This window comes from Cryptomeria japonica, chromosome 4 (genome assembly GCF_030272615.1).
Source record: "Cryptomeria japonica chromosome 4, Sugi_1.0, whole genome shotgun sequence".
In the NCBI taxonomy this organism is placed as follows: Eukaryota; Viridiplantae; Streptophyta; class Pinopsida; order Cupressales; family Cupressaceae; genus Cryptomeria; species Cryptomeria japonica.
In genome coordinates this window covers 292,471,847-292,495,277 of record NC_081408.1, presented here as the reverse complement: position 1 = coordinate 292,495,277, position 23,431 = coordinate 292,471,847, and positions in this window count along the sequence as shown.

The window sequence follows — 23,431 nt, the reverse complement described above, 5'->3', positions numbered from 1 at the left end:
TGCATGTGCAGGCCCCTATTGTAAGTAATATTCTCTTATTGGCCAGTAAGTGAATATTGTGGGTCACAAATCCCACTGAGGTTTTTCCCACATCGGGTTTCCTTGTTAAACATCTTGTGTTATGGTGTTCTTTTCATGTGGATGCTTTTGATTCTGTTATTTGCACTAACTCTTGCATACCAGTATACTATTACTTTATATTCTGCATATTCAGTTTTAAGAAAATTTCATTACCGGTTAGATACTAATTCACCCCCCCCTCTCAGTATCTGTGGGAACCCTAACAATTGGTATCAGAGCTTGGACCTCTATTTTCAGAAGCCTAACAACTTGAGGAAGATCTTGACACCGGTAAAGATGGAAAATCTGATGAAGCAACTTGAAGGAGCTCTTACTGACTATGATGCAGAGAAATTGAAAAATATCAAATTAGAAGATGATTTAAAAGCAGCTTAGGACATTATTCAGGCACTTCAAGAAAATCTTACTGTTATAAGAAACAAGAGAAGAGAACTTTGTGAAAAATTGCAAAATGAAAATGATGAAAAGGAATCACTAAATGATATGATAAGCAAATTGAAACAAGAGATCATGACAATGAAAAATGAAATGCAGGATATGACTATGAGATTTTGCAAAGAGATTGAGGACAGAAAGAAGAATGAAGAAGAATTGACCAGAAGACTAAGTGATGCAGCAAATGAGAACACAAGACTTAGCTATGAAAATGATATGTTGAAGATAGATCTGATGCATACTCAAAATGACTCAAATGAACTAATGAGACAAAAAGAGATCTTGGAAAGGGAATTGGAAATTGCAAATCAACACAAAGAAAAACTCAAGAAAAGCTCTGAAGAACTTGGTACCTTATTGAAGAATCAAAAACCCAAAGGTGACACTTTTGGAGTTGGATTTGAAGTTGGAGAAATCTCTGGTACTGCAAATACCCAGGATCAAAGCAAACTGGTAAGGCCCTCTAATACTTACAAATTCAATGGAAAATGCTTTAACTGTAATAAATATGGTCATAGGGAAAATGAATGTAGATCTAGGAATTATCAGAATATCAATCCTCCCACCGGTCAATGCACCAAATGCAACAAAATTGGTCATAACTCTGAAAATTGCAGAATGAATGTAAGATGTTATCTTTGTGGAAGATTTGGTCATTTATCAAATAAATGCAAAACACAAACCGGCATAGGTTATGGGAAAGCTATTCAAAAAAATAATGTAACTTGTTATGCATGTAACAAGATTGGTCATATTGCTAAATTCTGTAGAAGTAAAGGTACACCGGTAGATAACAAAAGTACTAGCTTGAAAGGTAAAGAAAAGGTTGAAGAGGTTAAGTAAGAATTTTCAAAGCAATGGATTAGAAAAGGTGATCTAAATATTGGGGTTACTCCTCCACTGGTAGAACCAACAAATGCTTCACCGACAAGACAATATGATGCTCCACCAGTAGGACAGAGCAATCCTCCACTGGCAGGATGTTCTTCATCAAATTGAAGAAAATTATCTTGAGGGTTTGGCAATTTAATGACACATGTGCTATTATTCCCTCGGTTAGAGAAAAGAAGTTGAAGATCCTTCATTACCAGCAAACAAAGTTGAGTTAATACATTGCCAGCAAACAATTAATGTGGTAGGTAGTAGAAAAGACTTTATAAAATGAGGTTTTTGGCTCCATTTCATTTCACCGTGAATTCAAACTTTCAGAGAGCACAAAGATTTCTAAGCTAAAGCATTCCGAGCAAAGAAGCAAAGCACTTCAGCAATCAATCCATCCAAAAGTAGAAAAAGGTATTTATCATCATGGCATCCTCCTCTGCACCTGAATTCATAGAAAAACCTACAATAGTCGAGGTTATAAAATGACCTAGGCCCGTGTTTCAGCTAGTTCCCGAGGTAGCTAAGAAAGATGACAACACAGGTGCTTTTTCCCAAATTCCAAAGGGTGTTGTTTATGCAAAAGACCCTAGAATGTATATTCATTGCAACATAGAGGAATTAGGTGATGAAGAAATTAAAAACATGTATAAAACTATTATATGTGACAATGCTGGAAATGTGAAACCTGAACATAAAATTGTTGAAACCCTAGGATTCACTGAAATCCTCTGCATTCCTGAATTTCCCAAGGAAGTGGTTAGGATAGATCTTAGCAGGGTACATGGCTCATTCTTTTGGCTTGAATCAGTGCATAAAATTACAAAGGTAGCTATGAAAGCAGTAACAGGGTTACCTTCCATCGGTACCAGACTCGACAAAACCAAGAAGGTCTCCAGTGACCTAGTAATGAAATTAACTGGTGCAACATTCGACAAAAGATCATTGAGGGTTAATGATGTGACCGATACAAATGTGAGAATCATTAGCATGATTCTAGGTTACAAAGCAACTCATGCAAATAGGCTTAACTCTATTTCCAGTTTATGCATAAAGAGTGCTTATGACATGATTAAGAACAATGTGAAAATTGATATCTATGAATGGTTAAAAGATGCGTTAATTGACAATTTGGCAAAAATCAAGAAGGATAAGAAAGGAACCTTTAGATTTGGAAATTTACTTGTATGCTTAATGCTATATATAACCAAACAGGCTCCCGGTATAGGCAACAAGGATTTTGGATTTGACATACCGATAGGAAAACAATTGTCTGACTTATTCAACAACATGGGTGAAAACAAAGAAAAGAATATCAATGAGTATTTTCAAGCCCTAAAGGTCAAATTGAATAAGAGGATCAGACTATCACAAGAAATTGTCACCAAATACAAGGATGATATATGCTTTGTAATCAAAAAGGATGAGATCTGGATGGAAGTAGTCATCGCAAGAACAATCTGGGTTACAGAGATGGGGTATGAAACAGATGACCACATAGTGGAAACTTATGCCAAAGCACTTCTGGAAGCCCCCAATGAACCAAAGGAAGAAGTATTTAGTAGTGTTGAGCACATCGAAAGTCAAATTCAATCTAAAAAGAGAGTAAAGAAAGTTGAGGCATCTGTGAGGAAAGGATCCAGGCAAGAAAAAGCCTTAAAAGATGATGTATTAAAGAAAACCGGCATAACAGAAGAAGAGTTGGTAGCCCAACAACCTGAAACTCATCTATCACCAGTAGATACCTCCTCAAAAGGAGATATGCCAGCAACTTTCAAAAGAGTTGTTAGGAAAAGAGACCCCTAACTAGTATCCACTCCTTCACCTAGAAGGACAAGATAGAAGCAACAAGTTGTAAGGTCTCTAGTCAATAAAGCCACACCTAAGAAAAAGCTGGCCCCCAAGAAGAAGAAGACAAACACTGACTTGGCCCCTTTTGACATATTACTGAATGAGATCATTGAGGAAGGTAAATTGAAAAACATAGGGAAAATCTATGACACCTTATCAGATGATGAGAAAGGACAAGTTGAGGAAAGTGTTATATTACACATGGACATGTATAAAAAGTTTTTGATGCAAGTCCTAAATGAAATTCTTGATGAATTATATAAAAGACTTGAGGCCAGAAGGCAAGGAATAATTGAGTTAGATAAGAAAATTAAAATAGAAAAATTACTTGGAGTATACCTGGTCAACTCACCTAAGGAAATTGATGATTTGATAGCTCATGCCAACTGGACAGTCTTTTCCACTGCACACCGGCAAATATCACTAATGGCAGGTAGAGTTACTGAAGTTTCAACTGAAACAGAAGATGGTTGGGATAGATTCCTGGTTGAAAAAGAAAAACAAGAAGAATATATGAATCCCAAGCCCATTCTGGTATATCAAAAGGACAAAGGGAAAGGTAAAGTTGGTGGACCACCAAGTATCAAGATTAGAGACAACTTACCCCCACCTCCTTTAAATACTCCACCAGTAAAAACAACAACTGCAGAAGATCAACCGACAGCTGAGAGCATGGACACAGAGGATAATAATCCTAATCCTAAAATCCTATATACTGTGAATGTTGATACTCAAAAAATCAACATAGTGGTAGATAAGGATACCACAGATAAATCTGATAAAAAGGAGCAACCGGCAACAAGAAACAAAGAGCAACCGACAATAGATTCAGAGAAAAAGATGGAATCTGGAACACAAACAAAGCAACCAATAGAGCTAAAGGCTCTAGAACAGATGCCACTGGTAAGAAATGATGCAGGAAAAACTGTGCTTAAAGAGATGGAGACACAAACAGACCTACCAGAGGTCAATACTAGCATGGTCACTTCTACGGGCACTTAGTTTACTAGGTCACCATCAAATGTAACAGAGGTATTGCTTGAATATATCAAGAAAATAATTGATTATAGCTCACAAGCCTATAAAGCAATAGATGATTCAATTCCAGTTTTGAAATCAATAGCTCCCAATTGTAATATAGCCAACAAAGATTCTTTAAGTTAGTTGGATACACTTTGTAAATTTATTTCTTGAAATTTTGAGCAAACAAAGGTAGAAACTGTAAAGGAAAGTGTAGAAAAAGAGAAACATAAATTCTTTGAGGAAGGAATAAAGAAGTGTAACAGGGAATTTGACACACTTATACCGGAACTGTGCAATTTATTGAAAGAGTACAAGAATTTGTACAAAGACACCTATAAGATAAACTTTTTGACCATAGATGTAGACAAAAAGATGAAAAAGGTACAGGAAGAGATCAATAAACTGGCTAATAATTTTGTTAACTCACCTAATACATTATCAGTTTTTGAGGAAAAGATAACAAATTTTGAGGAAGAATTGCTCAAATTAGAAAGAGAAAAAGAGAAAATAGTAAACAAGGAAAATTTTTTGAGAACTAAACTAAGTCCAAGATTGGACTATTTAGCATCTCTACATAAGGAAATCTTAGAGGCACTAACACAGGGTAGCAAAACACTGGTAGAGCACTTGTAGCATCTCACTAGTACAGTATATAGAACTCAGATAGCAATAAAGGAGAGCAAGAAGTTTATGGATGGTATAAACTTAATTTTGGGAGATATTCTTCAGATAATAACTAGCAAACTACAAGGTTGAGGTTATGAATTGGTACAACTACAAAATATACTAATCTTTGTCATTGATGCCAAAGGGGGAGTAGTAGATGAGAAAATTCAAAATACAGGGATCACATGCTCAGGGGGAGCTCTCACATTTTTTTTGGTAACATTTTCCGGCATACACATTTTTGGATATCTTTTTGAAATTTCTCATGAGTGTTGCCATCAATGCCAAAGGGGGAGATTGTTGGCATATGGACACTCTAATGAGACATTGTGTGTGATTGAAGGTTTTGTCATTGATGGTAACATTGCAATCCTATGGCACCGACAAGACATTATACCGGCAAAGCATTACTCAAACAAAACAGTGCTCTGACATCAACAAAATCAATCTACATCGGCACCGGCACAAAAGATGTACACCGACACAGAAGGAAATATGTATACCGGCACAGAGGCCAATAGGATTTTTGATATGTAATATTTTGTTTATCATTGTAAGCCGACTTGGCAAATTGTAAAATGACTCTTGTATATAAAAGAGATCATTGTAGGCATTTGTAGGATATGGATATAGAAAGCAATAAATATATTATGAGGTAGACCTAATATGCGAATTGTAGGTCAAGGGTATATGTAAAGAACAAAGCAAGAACCGGTACTGAATCTGGCATTGAAGATGCTATTGTAAAGCAGTACAGAATATTGGATTTATGTAAATCCTCATTGTAAGTCAGTGTGACTTCTTATTGAGCAGTGAGCTCTAGGCAGTTGGCCTTCTTGCATGTGCAGGCCCCTATTGTAAGTAATATTCTCTTATTGGCCAGTAAGTGAATATTGTGGGTCACAAATCCCACTGAGGTTTTTCCCACATTGGGTTTCCTTGTTAAACATCTTATGTTATGGTGTTCTTTTCATGTGGATGCTTTTGATTCTGTTATTTGCACTAATTCTTGCATACCGGTATATTGTTACTTTATATTCTGCATATTCAGTTTTAAGAAAATTTCATTACCGATCAGATAGTAATTCACCCCCCCCTCTCAGTATCTGTGGGAACCCTAATAGAGCATAACCATTAAATGCTCTAACATGATATTGATGAATAATAGAGTATAATTCTATAAGATGAAATTTACCACAGTAGTGCAACCAATAACACTGAATAATAAATTATTTGAGATTATTACTCATTCATCACAATATAAATTTAATAATTTTATATCAAAACATAACTACCCAAATCATCTACACTAATGTAACATTCATATATCACTAAAATACATTTATTACAAAACATAGCCCTTTTTTTTCAATAATTTTTTCTTTTATAAATTTTTTGATACCATAATATTTTTTTGATTTCAAGTGGGATATAGATTATACTATTGTAGATACATTTTTTTCGCAACTAATATTTATCTCTACATTTCACTTATTGGGACCTTAAGACAACTAGATAGTCACCCATTATTCCAATCAAATTATCCATCAATATTCAAATTCATGATGAACAAATATTTTAAAAAGTAACTTCTCTCCTTTCTTAGATGAAGCATGTGAAGATGAACTATAACTACACCTCTTTTTCATTCTATTTGAAGGTTTTTAGTCAAACCCATATTAGTTTAGCTACCCAATATAGGAGCATGAGCGATATACGGGAGCATGAGCTAAATCTATTTGGCTAAAATCCAAGGAATGAGGGGTAACCATTCCACCAAAGTGTATTGGCTTATGTTCCTGGCCTTATCCCTTATGATGTCAAGGCATTACACTTAGCACTTGACCTAATTTCTAGTAGTCTCATTCAAAACCATTCAACTTCACCAATCAGCCAATAACCCCTTTACATATGTTTATGTTTTAATATAGTAAAATAGAAATAATCTTATAAAATAAAACATTGGATTGGAAAAACTTATAGCTAAAAATGCATTTTTTAAATTATCTGAGATTCATGATAAATCTAGATTCTATTTTAATGAGCTTCAAAACATAAACAACTTTTTCAAGTTAAATCTATGTAAAGATTTCAAAGATAAATAATAATTGAGAGAAAACCATAGTATAATGTATTCCACTATTCTCTAAATTATTTGAGAATCATATAAAAACTAGAATCTCTTTGAAAGAGCTCCAAAACATCAACAACTATGTCAAAATAAATTTATGTAAAGATTTCAATGATAAATAATAGCAAAGAGACAACCAATATAATGTATTCTATTATATAGACTTAATAGATTTAATTTTCCACTAAGAAAAACAAAATAGATATAAGTGTTTCTCCCATTATCTAAAGTAGATGCTCAAACACTACAAATTTCGAAGAGGAATTTACAAATAAATTGGCTCAAGATAGAGTTATATGAATATTGATTTGATTGGATTAAAAGGAATGGAATGTACATGCCTTTTTTTGCATCTTAAGGTGACCTTTTCCAATATTTATTTGAATTTTAAGGTGAGATGATGAAGAAGATGGATTTCCTTGAAACATTTGAGGTGAATAATTGAGTGGAAGGAAAATTCTTCAAAATTAGCTATATAATGAGTCAGGTGGGATTAGTATTTTTTGTTAATCAATGAGAAAGCAATAGCCCTGTTGGTGCCATGTTGATTGGAATAAGAAAAATAAACAAAAATGGTTCTTATTTTAATGGTGAAATTAGTATATATATAATACTTTATAAGTGTTCTTATATTAGATATTATATTCTTTAGTAGATAAATTTTTAACTATTAAATTAATTATTTTGGTGATTTTTCTAACTAATATAGTTTATAATCTTTAAAAAGTAATTAAATAATGAGTTTTTATGATGTAAAAATTTATTGTAATATTGAATTTTAATATTTTTGTCATTTTATATTATTTAACAAACAAATATAAAAGTTCTATGATAAACAATATAACTACCACGTACAAGTTTACGGGCTCCTTGGTGTCTCTACATGATCTTCTTGAGGAGATAATTTTTTGATATCCACATTTTGTATCCGGCTGATGCTCCCCAATTGGTAAAAGCTTATGGGCTCCTAGATCTTCTTGAGGAAACATTTTGATATACATATTCAGCTCTTGATTTTGTAACCAACTGAGATATAATTTGTTGATGATCTTTGTATCTAGATATGTCATGGGACCTCGGTATATAGGTCAATTGTATGGGTTTGGGTGGGCTTATAGATCATCTGGATATGTATCAACTATTTTTTAAGGGTAGTTTAGTTTTCTTGGTTTATATTTAAGGCAATAACTGGAGGTTTTCTTGTGGGTTCTTTCTTGCCGGTATGCCTTTTGAACCTTATGTAAAAATTATTAAATATAATAAAAAAGTTTATTGGCTTGCCCACTTTTATTGATATATATATATATATATATATATATAACTACCACGTACTGTACAATAAATAATAAAATCTCAATGTAGATATTGTAACACTCAAGGGAAATGTATGCAAAGGAAAAAAATATTTGAGTTGCACATATTAGAAAGATTGGCCTATACTTTTGATCCCTTTACCATACAAAAATGGCAATTAAACCAATGATTATTATTTACTATAGTCAAAAAAAAGAGTTGTGAAAAAAATGTCGACCTCACTATTCATTCCACCACATAGATGAGCTAGATCATGCAAGTAGAGGAATAAAATAAGATAGCTACAATAGAGAAATAAAAAGTACATAAAAAATTATAGAGAATGAAGTTAAAGTTGAAGAAAAAATTCAAGCATAGTAAAAAGAAAAATTCATAGCATAACAGGTAGCAATAACGATAGAAATAGCTAGTTTTATTTAATCTTTTATTTGATTATTTTATAATAGATTTTCATTCTAAAGTGCACTATACCCCATGAGTAATGCACTATCTCATTCATATTTGGAGGAATAAAGGAAGTGGCATTTAATGCTCTATTAGCTAATAAATTTGTCATATCCCAATCAAATCTATATTATTTTGAGCTAGATGTTTGATATCCCAATGTAATTTGAAATAAGGAAAGAACCATAATATTATACTATAATACTACATATATTTTTGAATTTTGCATAGATTTAATTATTAATGCTATAGATTTAATAACTTAGTTGATAATTATTATATTGTTTAATAATGAAAAGGTCATGAACAAATTTGTTTTGTTTTAGTTGGAAACATCAATATATAGTGGTACATGCATATTATATTTTGGACTAACTGTTTCATAATACTTTATGGTAATGTGTGTGTGTGTGTGTGTGTTAGAGAGAGAGAGAGAGAGAGAGAGAGAGAGAGAGAGAGAGAGAGAGAGAGAGAGAGAGAGAGAGAGAGAGAGAGAGAGAGAGAGAGAGAGAGAGAGAGAGAGAGAGTGGTTTATAGGTATCAAAGGTGCATCAAAACCTACCATTAGCAATTATACCTAAGAACAATATTAATTCCTTTTTAATCAATTTTTAAATCCTTGGGATCAAATAAAAACTAGATAAATCATCTAAATGTCAACTCCCTACTATATGTAAGTTGTGACATTGAACCTTAGCTTGACCAAAGCTAGGCATTTCACTCTAGAATGATAATTGGTTAGACCTCTTACCTTTCCTTAGATGCTATATTAGAGTTATTATTAGTGAGTTGGTTATTCTCTAGCTATATGGATCAACTATTGATAACCATGTTGTAGATATTGATACCTTTGTCTTGATCAACTACTAAGGTGTGAATAATTTTAAAAATGTACATAATATTGAGATTGCCAAAAAAGCCTTTTATTACTACATAAACATTGGCATTTAAAAATTAAAAAAGTCCAAACACCTAAAAGAGAATAAGAAGAAGATATCATTAATGGAGCATTGCTCCTCCTTAATATGGTAGTAAAATAGCCTTATTTTATTGGTGTAATGGTGTGTGTATCTTGAGAGACATCCATAACATTATGAAGGCATGCAATTTTTTCCTTTTCCATAAAAGTATTTTAGGCCAAATGGAAATTTAGCAAGAAAGGAAGAATAAAACACCCACAAACTCATTAAAACTACTTTCGGGAAGATATTTGCAAGGGAGGAAGGTAGAAAAATTCATTGGGATAGGCTATTGTAGTATTTTGTGAGTTGAAGGGTAATAAGTACTCAACAATGTTCCCCTCTTATTTTCCACACGAATTATATGTCTACTTGGTTTACCTTACATCACATTCTATTTTCTCCTAATTTATCTAAATTTTTAAATGTTCCCTCATGTCAACACAAATTATCTTCCATGCTTATGTATTAAGATGGAGGCATTATACTAACACATAAAGTTCTAGAAATTATACATAGTTCGAGAATATATGCAACAAGAATTCTCATGATACCATAACTCTTTGACTTGATAATGTGATTTATATGAAACCTAATCATTTTCATCAAGAAATTAATTGATCTTTTTTATTATACCATATTCTATATTGAGTTTTCACATGATGCAAAAGAGAAATAATTTGATATAAGAGATTAATTCACTTCTTAAATATCATTATTTATTCATATTATATTGCTTATCCCTCTTTATGGTTTTATGTTCTTTAGTTGGATTTATGTTTTCATCTTCTTAATTAACAAATGGATGAAAAATAAACATCATTAGTAGTCAATGTTGATACAAGTAAAATTTAACATGTGTTGTCTAGTTAATATCATTTCTACTTGTCTATTTTCTCTAATGTTATGTACATTGTGATCTCTTTTTCTTATTAATCCATTTAACATATTTTTCCTTATAATGTTATATACATAGTGTATGCAAGATTTAGTGTGATCAAAATACAAAATTTGAGATCGAAAGCTAACATACCAATGAAACTTTTGAGTACAACGATTAACTAAGTTTAAACTAATAAAAACTAGTTAACTTACAAAGATGTGTCTCATTGTTCTCTATCTCACAGGATTCCTCAAGTCAATGGTTGCTCTCATATCATTGACCAAACGACTTAGGAATGACAACTCCAAGAACGAGTGATAAAATGATCTATGTGTATGAATTCATTCAAGATCTATATGATATGTTTAAGATATGATACTAATCTATGATGATGATGAAGTTATGGTAAAGATATTAACAAACTATGCTAACCTGATATATTAACATGGATATGCTATATTAATGATATGAAATGCTTCTAAATGCCTAAAATGCTATTCTAACAAAGAGAGGCAAGATGCTTGATATAATTAAACTATAGTGTAGATGCATAAAAAACTTGGATATGGAGATTAAAGAAAGTGAGTTCTATTTATATAGAAAATAGGGAAATGGATGGTTAAGATTCAATAATCTTAAAAAAGGCTAGGATTAAAATTTAGTTAATCCATGTTAACAATTTTCACCAATGAAATGGTGATAATTGTCAACAATAGGTGTCTTGAGAGGGAAAGTAAGATAAATTAAATGCCTGAGAAGACATGAGGGTCACCCTAAGAGAGTGTGGTTAGGGTTAATTAGGATTAACCAATGGATAAAGCTTTTACCCAAATGGAAAAATCATGTGCAAGGGTTAATAAGATAACTAGGGTCAAAGCAATAAGTGTTTGATGAGACCCCAGGGTTAAATGAGGGTTAAGTTAGAGAGGAAGGGGATTTTTTATTCCATGTTTGTTGGACCTACTACCTTTATTTCACATTATTTGTAATGGGTTATGTTAAATGCTACCATACACCTAACTTAGGAGAATATTTGTTAAGCTACATGACATATTTGATTTTATACTATTTTATAATGTTATTTTCATATCACTATATCCTTACATGGCTTGTGTTATAGCTTTATTCTATCATTTTTCCATGTTGATTCTTAAATTTTTATTGCATCTTAATTCTTGTTTATTACTATAATGGTTTCATTTATGATCTTCATTCTTATCTAATCATGATTACATAGTTCATAGCATATTATTCTTAGCATAATAATTTATTTTAGATGATCTAACCCACACATAATATAGTGGAATAAAGGCCACAAAATAGATACAATTGAAGGAATGCTTAAATAATTTGATCCATAAATGATAGAGGCCACAAAAAAAAACAATAGGATTAGTTTTGTAATGATCAACATAATTATTAAATTATCTATAAAATAGATGAATTATTGAATTCTAAATGAAATAGTTAAACATAGATAGCATGCAACTTGTAAAAACTATCATTTCCTTGAGTTAGAATATGATTAACATGGGAGATTGCTTTCTATTTTCTCGACCTTGTTCTGTCAAATATCAATTTAATGATAGAAGAATTAAGATAAACAAATTTAGTGTTATTATCATTTAAAGATAAATATAATTTTTATGTATTTCATATTATCTAATTTCCATTTATATTCATTTTCACAGATTCACTATTATTAATTGTTTAATGTTATGGTAGTCATATACATATCTATACATTTGATATCAATTTCAAGTTCATCATTTTTTTTTATTAAGAAAATCTTATGATCCTCACAATGGATCTTGGTTGTTGCATGATTGACCCCAACATAAAACTCAAATCATCCCATCTTTGTTCCTAGTTGTTATAAGTCAACCTACTAAATTTTTTAGTGAAGTGTTGATGTATCTTGGTATTTAAAAGACATCCGTTTCTACAATTTACTCATATGATGAATAATGAAAACATCTAGAGAATAAAAATCATTCATTCTAGGAATATTTTGATTTGCATCTCAAAAAGGAATCAGACACTATTAGAGTCATGTGGACCATCGACAAGTTAGTGCATGTTGACTAAAATAATTTATACAAAGTTATAAAAGAGTTGTCTTATGGGAAATTAATCCTAGACGTCTGACAACTTCTTGAAAATTATCTTAAAATGTCACCATCATTTCTTAACCTAGTATGCAATAAATATTATGAGAACTATGATTTCAAAACTCTAATTCCTACTATATCAAATATAGATCACTTAGGATAAATTCATACAAGACTCAAAGTAAGTGCATAGAGAAAATCATTTTTCACATTAGGGGGATCTAACTTCCCTCATCGTATTATGTTTTTTTACTTGTTATCATATTAATAGAAGCTACATCAAGGCAACATAGCTTCCTCATCCTACATAAAATTATTAAAATAGGGGCATTTAAATTTCCTCATCCTACTATATTCTTGCATTTATTATCATGTTCCTAAGAGCTACATCAGAGAAAACATGCCTCCCGCACTTTAAATACTATTAGAAAATCCTTACTACATGTATATGATTATTTTTTACATTTTTCTACCCCCACTAGCGACAAACTTTTAGATTCATTAATTATTATTTTTAATTAATGTATTTTTTGTTTATTATTTAACATATCTTATTTTACATGGTATATGTGCTTCCATGGTTCTATTACCTTTAATTTTGAAGTATCAATTTACCCCTCCTATAATTCCTTTATTTGATGGCTATGACCAATTGAAGAAGGCATATGCATTATGGCGAATAGTTGTATGGTGATATTACTTATAATTTCTCATAACTATATAAAGACTCATTACCATACCTAGATGAATATTAACCATATTACATACACACGTTTTAAGTGCTCTATCCTATTTAAGTTCTTGGATTAGGCAACGTATTTTCATACCACTTTCTATATAGGGTAAAATTTCTAAGTCCTACCCTCTATCTTGTCCTTATTTTTTGAAGAAAATTGAATTAACATGTTGTTTTTTTATCTTTACTTATATTATAATAGCTATGCATTTCACACCTTTTCTCTATTTTTCAAGTTCTTATAGAGACCTTAGATCATACAGAGTAATATGTGAATAGCTATAGATGTGTATATTGTTGGCATTTTGATGATGTCATGATTGTCATTGATGGACACACACTTGCTTTGTGTACACTTTCTTGATGTATGAATTATGCTCAACCAGTAATTGTTGCAACCAATATTATGTATTATAGTCTTTATACTATCAGTGTTTTGCAGAAGGTGTTACCGATCACAAATTGACTGAAGACCTAAAGTGGTATAAAGACCTCAAGCAATTCAAGGATCTCAAGCAGTATGAAGGAACAAAGCGGTAGTTAACATTTTTCCAGTCTTCATTTTGACAACCGGTAATTGATAAATTGTATGAACTAGTATTACTCTGTGATGAGTTACCAACTGACATTTCTGCGATGAGTTATCATCCACCGGCATATTGGCAGTGATTTTGTGCCATCTTACCAAATGTGTCTAGATGCAATGAACCTAGGAACTTGTAATCTAATCCTATTGGACCGACATGAAGTGAGACTCCTTTATAAGGACATCATGCCTAAGGTTTTAAAAAATGATGAGGGTTTTGTATGTTTGATCATAGAAGAGAAGATTAGGTCTGTGTGAATAGTAAGAATGTGGAGATATTGAAGACTGAAGTAATGCAGAAATGAATTAACAGTGAGATATCAAGGATCTAACCAAGCATACTATGCTAGTATCTAGATCACTCACTTGTTGATTACTCACATCTTCGACAAGTCTGAAACCCTTAACCGAGTGGGCCTAGCAAAGCCTTTGTAAATCCTCTAACAAGGTGTTTCACAACTGTGAATCTGAAATCCTCTCACAAGGTAGTTTTTAACAGGACTTATCTCCTAACAGAGATCTAGATTCCTAACAGGATCTCTTCTGGTGAAGAACATTGTATGACCTTAACTGGTCTGGTTTCTATTCTGCAGATAGTTATTTGTGAGTTTTGGCTCACCGTGGTTTTCCCCATTTGGGTTTCCATGTCAAAACATCTTGTGTTATGGTGATTGTGCTCTTGTGGGTGAATGCTTTGTTTGATATTTGGTTTGCATTTATTTTAACCAGTTTATTAGTAAATTTGTTGTATCAGTTATCTACTAAACTGTTTAAGAGTTTGTGTTCAGCATTTTTTGGTATATTAATTCATCCCGCCCTCTTAGTATTCATCAATTGGTATCAGAGCTAAACTTTCTATAAGTCTAACTACTTGGAAAGAGATATGGGGGAATACACGGTTAGGGAACTTACTCATCATCTCACTCAGACTGAGAGAGCCTATGATGAACTCAAAGTCAAGTATAAAGCCTCTCTGGCCAAAAGAAGAGAGCATGCTGAGAAACTAATGGAGCTTACTGAGAATAGTTCTTTGGATGAAGTAGACATGGATGCTCTAGTTGAAGAAGTTGAAAAAATGAATGAATCTAATGCCAACCTGAGAAGGGAACTTGAAGGACTGACTATCAGAATGTGTCAAGATCTTGAGAACCGAAGGAAAGCTAAAGATCTAGTAATTGAAGACAAAGATCCTAAGATCTCCAAGCTGAAGCAAGAAATTAGTGCCCTTATCGCTCATCTCCAAGATAGTAAAGTGGAAAAAGAAGAAATGCAAGGTGAACTAAACATGGCTATTTTTGAGAATGCAACCTTGAAGGAAACCAATACTTCTATTTCCTAAGAACTTACTGAGACAAATGAGATACTTGCCAAATTCAATCTGAGTACTGCTAAGCTACAACAAAATCTTGAATCAGCAAAATAGGTAAAGAATACCACTAGACTTGGTTTCTCTAGGTATGAGGAAGGTGAGACCTCTAGAACAAAAGATGTAGCATCAAAGAAGCAACCAACATCAAAGGATAAAGGTAAGCAAAAGTTTAAACCTTTTTGCTTTAATTATCTCAAAGAAGGACATACTACTAATGTACGTAGAAATAAGGCCTACAATAATTTTTCTTATTTTCTAAACAATAAGCCTAGATCCAATAGATTCAATGGAAATTGTTATGCATGCAACAAGTTTGGGCATAGAGCATTTGAATGTAGGTTTTTTTTTCACAACAATGGGAAATATCCTCCAAGGAATCAAGAAGTTATCCTGGAACCTTGTGTGAACTGGAATCCCAACCGATATAATACCTATGACCATCGGTCAGGTGGGTATCAAGTGGCAAATGGTTGGAGACCAACCTGTTTAAACTACCATGGTAGTAGTCACACTACTACAACATGCAAAAGGAAGAATGGTAGTATGAATAATGGACCATGGAGAACACCTGGAATGGTATGCTATCATTGCAACAAACTGGGACACACTGCTAGAACCTACAGAATGAGAAAGAACCTATCAGATGATATACTAATCACTCTAGAAGGGAAGATTGATGTTGAAACCATTCAAGCGGGAATGAATAATACATGGAAGAAGAAATCTGAAGAAGCGTCACAAGATGAACCGGTTTTTGCACCTAGTGTGGAAGTCTCTGAACTAGCAAACTAAGCTTTAGAAAAGATTAGGGGGAGCATATTGGTGAAATATTTGAACCCCTGGTTTATATCGGTAAAAACCTTAATTGGTATATCTTACCTGTCAACTAGTAGAATATTTTGAAGCGATAAAAGGCAAAATTAGGATTTGTACCCTAACGGTGGAGCATTTATTATGGTAGGTGAAAGATTTCTTAAAAGGGATTTTTGACACCATTTTCACTTATCTTTTTTTGAGCAAAGAATTTTCAAGTGCAGAGCGACAAGAGAGATTCAAAGTGAATTCAAAATCTTGCAGAAGAATCCAAAGAATCATTTTTCAATCAATCAAGTGAAGAACACCAAACGCTAATCCAACAACCGAAGTGGTGTGTTGTGAGCGACATTGCAAAACCATAAATTTTGAAGTGTGAGGGTATTTTCTTGAAATTTTTGTCTATCATTTAATCATGGCTTCTGTATTGCACTCCAGTTCTAGTACACCTATAGACTCAAGTGATTTTATTCAAAAGAATATGAAATACAATGCCCTATCCCAGATACTCATTGGAGTCATAGTTGAGGAAGCTATTTTAGGATATATTGATTGTAAATTGGAAGACCTAGCATCCCTAGTGATCCATTCCTAGCTAGGTCTTTTCTATGGGGATGACAAGAGAATCAAACCTGAACATAGTATCCTTTAGAGGAAGAAACTGCACAATGTTGTTTATTTTCTAGAAGAGTTCACTAAAGATCACATCCACATCATTTTAATAGAGTGCACGGTGATAAAATATATCTCAAGAGGTCACATGATATTACACTGGAAGTAATTCATCTTGTCACTAGTTTCTGTAATAGTGGAGAGGTGCCAGCTCTAAGGAAGGTCATCAAGGCTGAAATGAAAAAACTCACCAGTTCTCTGAGCGACCAATGGGGAATGACTGTCAACACCATCAAAGATGATTTGGTTAAGTATGCTTGCATTGTGATTGGCTATTGGGTGTTTTATGCCAGTAGAATAAACTTTGTCCCTGTTACTGCGATGAATGCCACCTACAAAATAATTAAGGAAGATGCCTCTTTTGATTTATGTACCTATTTATAAAAACAACTACTTTTGAATCTGAAGTCCACTAAACAAGACAATGCTCTAAGGTTTAGATTTGGACAACTTTTGGTTGGCCTATTTTTCCACTTTCAAGGCTATTTTTCGGGAGTAGGTGATATTCAATCGTCTGTTGACCAGCTAGTCACTAAGCAAATCAGGGAAAGTCTCCAAGTGGTGGGAACCAGATATCTTGAGGTTGTGAATAAATATTTTGATGAATTCAAGCGGAAAATGAGCCAGAGGATGAGGATTTCTGGAGATATTGTAAAGAAATATGAAGATGACATCTACTTTATCATAAAGGTAGATGAATGCATGATGGAAGCACTAGAGCCAAGAAAGGAAGTAGTAGAACCTATGGGTATGAAGTGATGTATGACATGTTGGATGGGTATGCCTCTACCCTGCTTGCCTCACCTTTAGATGCAAAGAGAAAGTGAACTGGCACCTACTTAGAGAGGGTAACACTAGTTGAAGATCCTACTGTGAAAAAGGGCAAGGCAGTGCCATCGGTATCAGCACCGATTACCTCAGCAAGTCCAAAAGTGACCAAACGGTCACCTGCCAAGAAGAAACCAAAAATTGCTCCCGCTAGAGTATTTGAAAGGAAGCGGAAGACAAAAAACAACTCACCGGAGTCAGAGGATACTGAACTGGAAGTACAACCTAAGAAAACCAGACAATCAAGCAAGAAGGAAAAATCTACCAGTAATGCACCTACATCGTCAGCACCGGTAAATGTAGACATCTCTTCTTATAAGCCTATGACACATTGTCAAAGGACTTTAAAAAATATTAAGAGAAAGGTGCTTGATGACTTAAAAGAATATTTTGATGATTTTTTTGATAATGAGAAAGAAGAAGTAGAGTAGGAAATGATCAAATATTTGTGTGTTAATGATCGATCGCCATCTGAAATTAGATCGGTGACACCTGATTCTTTATATAATTCTTTGCAAAATAATGGTGCATTACCATTGAGAAAGAACAGGAAGCAAGGGAAAAAGAATTTTCTCGATACTTTCCCGATGCCTCCAATTTTGAATTGTTTGAGATAATGGACAAGAATAAAGGTCTCTTCTTCATGAGAAGAAGAAGACTCGGGCTGCTAGAAGGAAGAACTTTTGAAGAGGAGAAGGACACTCATCTACATGCAAAAGTTGATGTTAGATTACATCAAGTGTCTGAGGCCAATATGAAGGCTGAACAAGAACCTAACCTATCCTTAGCCAAACTGGATGAGGTATTTGATGGTGAAGGAGAAAGAGTTACAGAATAGGTTGACACAATTTATGTGGATGCATTGGGTGTTGAAGATGTCACTCTGGACATAGGGAAGGATAAACAGGATAAATAAAAAGAAGAGAAGGAGAAACAGGACAAGGAAAAGGTTGATAAAGAAAAAGTAGAGAAGGAGAAATGGGACAAGGAAAAGGCTGATAAAGAGAAAGTGGATAAAGAGGAAGAGAAAGAGAAAGAGGAAGATAAAAAGAAAGAGGAAGAGAAAAAGAAAGAGGAAGATAAGAGGAAACAAGAAGAAGAGAAGAGAAAAGAAGAGGAGAAGAGGAAAGAAGAGGAGAAGAGGAAAGAAGATAAGAAAAACAAGGAAGAAAAGAAAAAGTAGGAAGAAGATAAGAAAAAGGAGGAAGAAAAGAAGAAGTAGGAAGAAGATATGAAGAAGGAAGAACTGAAGAAGAAACAAGAAGAGGACCAAAAGAAGAAAGAAGAAGTAGGAAGAAGATATGAAGAAGGAAGAACTGAAGAAGAAACAAGAAGAGGACCAAAAGAAGAAAGAAGAAGAAAAGAAAAGAGCAGCAAAGGAGAAGGAAATAGAGAAAGCCAAACAAGTGGAGACTCCCAAGGCAACCAGTGGTCAAGCCAAACTGGTTGACATCGCCAGTCCTATTGATCTCCAATCTGCAGATGAATCGAAGATGCTTCAAAGCATAAAGCTTGGACAGGAAAGATTGGAAGCATTAAGGAGGAAGAAGGAACAAGATATCATTGAAGTTGCGGTTGACACCCTTACTAGTTTGATTCCCGGTACTAACCTCCCCAATACCGATTCCTCTCTGTCTAAACTAAAACTTCTATGTACCTTTGTAGAGGACCAGGTACAATGCCTGGAAGAAGTTGCTGAAGAAAATGCAAAGAAGAAGCATGAAAAGGTACTCAACACTGCCTTAGTCAAGAAATTGAATGAGCTCCGGTCTCAACTTCAAAAACAACAAAAGGATATAAGTGTTTCTATGGATGAGGGAAAACTATTGTTGAGAAATATCAGCCAACCCCATCTATTTTGTGATGATGTGCTCACACAAAAAGATAAAATCCAATCAAATTTGCAGGCATACATAAGAAAATTCAAGACACTAAATGATTCCTTCACTACATATGGGCAAACAGATCATCATTATCAGCTTTAGTCTGCAAGGATAGAATTGGAGATCAACAACCGGTCAAGAGATTTGTGGGAGCTTCAACTGGTCTTATTATCCAGACTGCAAATTCTTCAGAAGTGCTTTCTCAATCTGGAAACCTTAATGGTAACTCAAGAGATTAGTACCATTGATGCCATGGAAGAACAGGTATCTCAGATGCAGACTGAAAGTGAGGTTGCTACCTCATTACTTGAGTCATGGTCATTAACCATGAAAAATTTAATGCAAGATTTTAAATCTATTTTTGATAAGTTTCATACCTTATTGTCATAAACATTTACTCAATGTTTAATGATAATGAGAAACAGGGGTTATTCCGCATTACTTTGTCATTGTTCGCATAGGGGGTGTAGTAGTATTTAAAATTTTGGTGAATGTTATCTATACGTTCATGTTACCTCTTTAAGGGAGTAGTATACATTGTAATTTCTACAAAAAGGGATAGTGTATATGCTTAGGGGGAGTAATTTTGCTTATGGCATATTTTTGTTGTAAAAACAATTAAATGTCAAATTTTTTTTTCCTAAGTGTTTCCATCAATGCCAAAGGGGGAGATTGTTGGGATTTTGATGATGTTGTGGTTGTCATTGATGGACACACACTTGCTTTGTGTACACTTTCTTGATGTATGAGTTATACTCAACTAGTAATTGTTCCAACTAGTATTATGTATTATAGTCTTTAGACTATCAGTGTTTTGCAGAAGATGTTACCAGTCACAAATTGACTGAAGACCCAAAGAGGTATGAAGACCTCAAGTGGTTTGAGGATCTCAAGTGGTATGAAGGAACAAAGTGGTAGTTAACATTTTTCTAGTCTTCATTTTGACAACTGGTTATCGATAAATTGTATGAACTGGTATTACTTTGTGATGAGTTACCAACCGGTATTTCTGTGATGAGTTATCATCCACCGACATGTTGGTGGTGATTTTGTGTCGTGTTACCAAATGTGTCTAGATGCACTGAACCTAGGAACTTGTAATCTAATCCTATTGGACCGACATGAAATCAGACTCCATTATAATGACATCATGTCTAGGGTTTTAAAAAATGATGAGGGTTTTGTATGTGCGATCATAGAAGAGAAGATTAGGTTTGTGTGAAGAGTAAGAGTGTGGAGATATTGAAGACTGAAGTAATGCAGAAATGCATTAGCAGTGAGCTATCAAAGGATCTAACCAAGCATACTGTGCTAGTATCTAGATCACTCACTTGTTGATTACTCACATCTTCGATAACTCTGAAACCCTTAACCGGGTGGACCTAGCAAAGCCTTTGTAAATCCTCTAACAAGGTGGTTCACAATTGTGAATCTGAAATCCTCTCACAAGGTAGTCTTTAATAGGACTTATCTCCTAACAGAGATCTAGATTCCTAACAGGATCTCTTCTGGTGAAGAACATTGTATTACCTTAACTGGTCTGACCTTAACCGGTCTGGTTTCTATTCTATAGATAGTTACTTGTGAGTTTCTGCTCACTGTGGTTTTTCCCATTTGGGTTTCCACATCAAAACATCTTGTGTTATGGTGATTGTGCTCTTGTGGGTGAATGCTTTGTTTTCTATTTGGTTTGCATTTATCTTAACCAGTTTATTAGTAAATCTATTGTACCGGTTATCTACTAAACTGTTTAAGAGTTTGTGTTCAACATTTTTTGGTATACTAATTTACCCCCCCCCCCCCTCTTAGTATTCATCATATATTACTTTACATGAACCTCATATGCTTTCATTTTTTAAATATTTAGTTTTTATATATGCTTTAGAATATTTGTATAGTTTGAAATGCCTAATCTCATGAAATGATTTAATTGCATCTCAATGCTAGAGAAAAATATAATAATGAAATTCCATACCAATACAAATTCTCATTTAGTTTTCGGGCGTTTATATAGAATGACTTAATATAATTGAATAGTGACAAGTGTCCCATTATTGTGATAAGTTTGGTTCATTTCTTTATCTAGAAATTTACTCTATTTATGCATATGTCCATTCATTTTAAAAAAAAATGTTTCTTATTACATGAATTCCCACATGTTTGATTTTATTAGCTATTTATTACAACTAATTATGCATTCATATCCATAAATATACTCTTTACCTTAATATCTTTACTCTTTTATGCCATTTCAATCATATGGTGCTAAGGATCAATGTTCAGTTACTCGAAATTAACCTTCTATTTTCAAAATTTAAATGTTAACTTTGGCAAATATTATACATTTCACTAGCTATTGTGACAGTTAAACTATATATGTTTGTGTGATGTATTATTGTGCCTTGTATATAAAGGCATTTGGTGAGTAATTAAAAAATTTATTTACTATAATTTTTTTTAACAATCACCTTCATTGATATGCCCCCAAAAATATAAAACACTTTACTAATAAATTCTTTGGCCTTGTTTTGCACATATGTTGAATGTCACTCCTTTATTTAAAGTATAACATGATTAAGGATTATAACTCCTGGGAGAAAATTAGATTAAATTGCATTTCATTGATATGTGAATTAAAAAAGTAATCCTCTTGTAGTAAATGAGCTAAGTGAACTTTCTCAAACTTTCTTCTAACATGATGTCAAATATTGTATTTCTTCATTAACTAACTTGGTAGGATATAATTGCATGCAACAATAATATATAGATATTTACAACTGCCTTGCTTGTCTAGTTAACGTTGTTTTCTAAGACACTTATTTCTAGACATGCATTCCCTCAATGAAACATAGCTATTGAAATAATACTATATTGATTCTAAAACTATAATTTTTTTTATCCCAATGCTTATCTCCTCATGTAAGGTACCACCCTTAACATTTTGGAACATTCATATCATGTTTCAAATCTTCTCCCTTACATTGGTAGAATGAGGTAGTAAAGTTGTTCAGGTTGTATCGATCTATCAATATTGTTTTAGGCTATAGCGCTTTCTACTGGTATTAGTTCAAGCTATGCCTTATATTATTTTAGCAACATTTTTTTAGGCTATATTGATTTCAACTCCAATTAACTTGCTTCCTTTTAGGTACCATCAATTATATTTTCTATCAAATGGGTGTTCTTATAACTTAGAGAAATAATATTTCTTGAATTTATATCCTCCTTTGATGGTGATTCTTACTACTGATAAATTCACCATGACATCATATCCTCAAAGTACATCCCATTACCATGGAAATTTACCATGCACTACAACTCACTAAGTGGATTTCTCATTTGCATGAACACAACCATTTCATGCTCTAATACCATGTTGATAAACAATAGAATAGAATAATAAAATATATAAACTATTATAATAGTACACCAATAATATTTATTTAAATTTTATTTCAAATGATTATTCATTTATCTTAGTATAATTTTCATAAAATTTCTATCAAAACATAACCATGAAAACTATCAACAACTAATACAACATTAATACACTAGTAAAATACATTTACTACTAAATATAAACCTTTATTTCCAATCCAGTTTTATGAAGTTTTTTAAACCTTTAAATTTGTTTGATTTGGAGTGGGATATGGAATTACACTATCACGGATAGGAAATTTTCACACTTAATCTTTATCTCTACAAGAGCATTTGTGGGGTCCTTTAAGATAACTAGATATTCTTCCATTATTCTAATCCACTTCTCC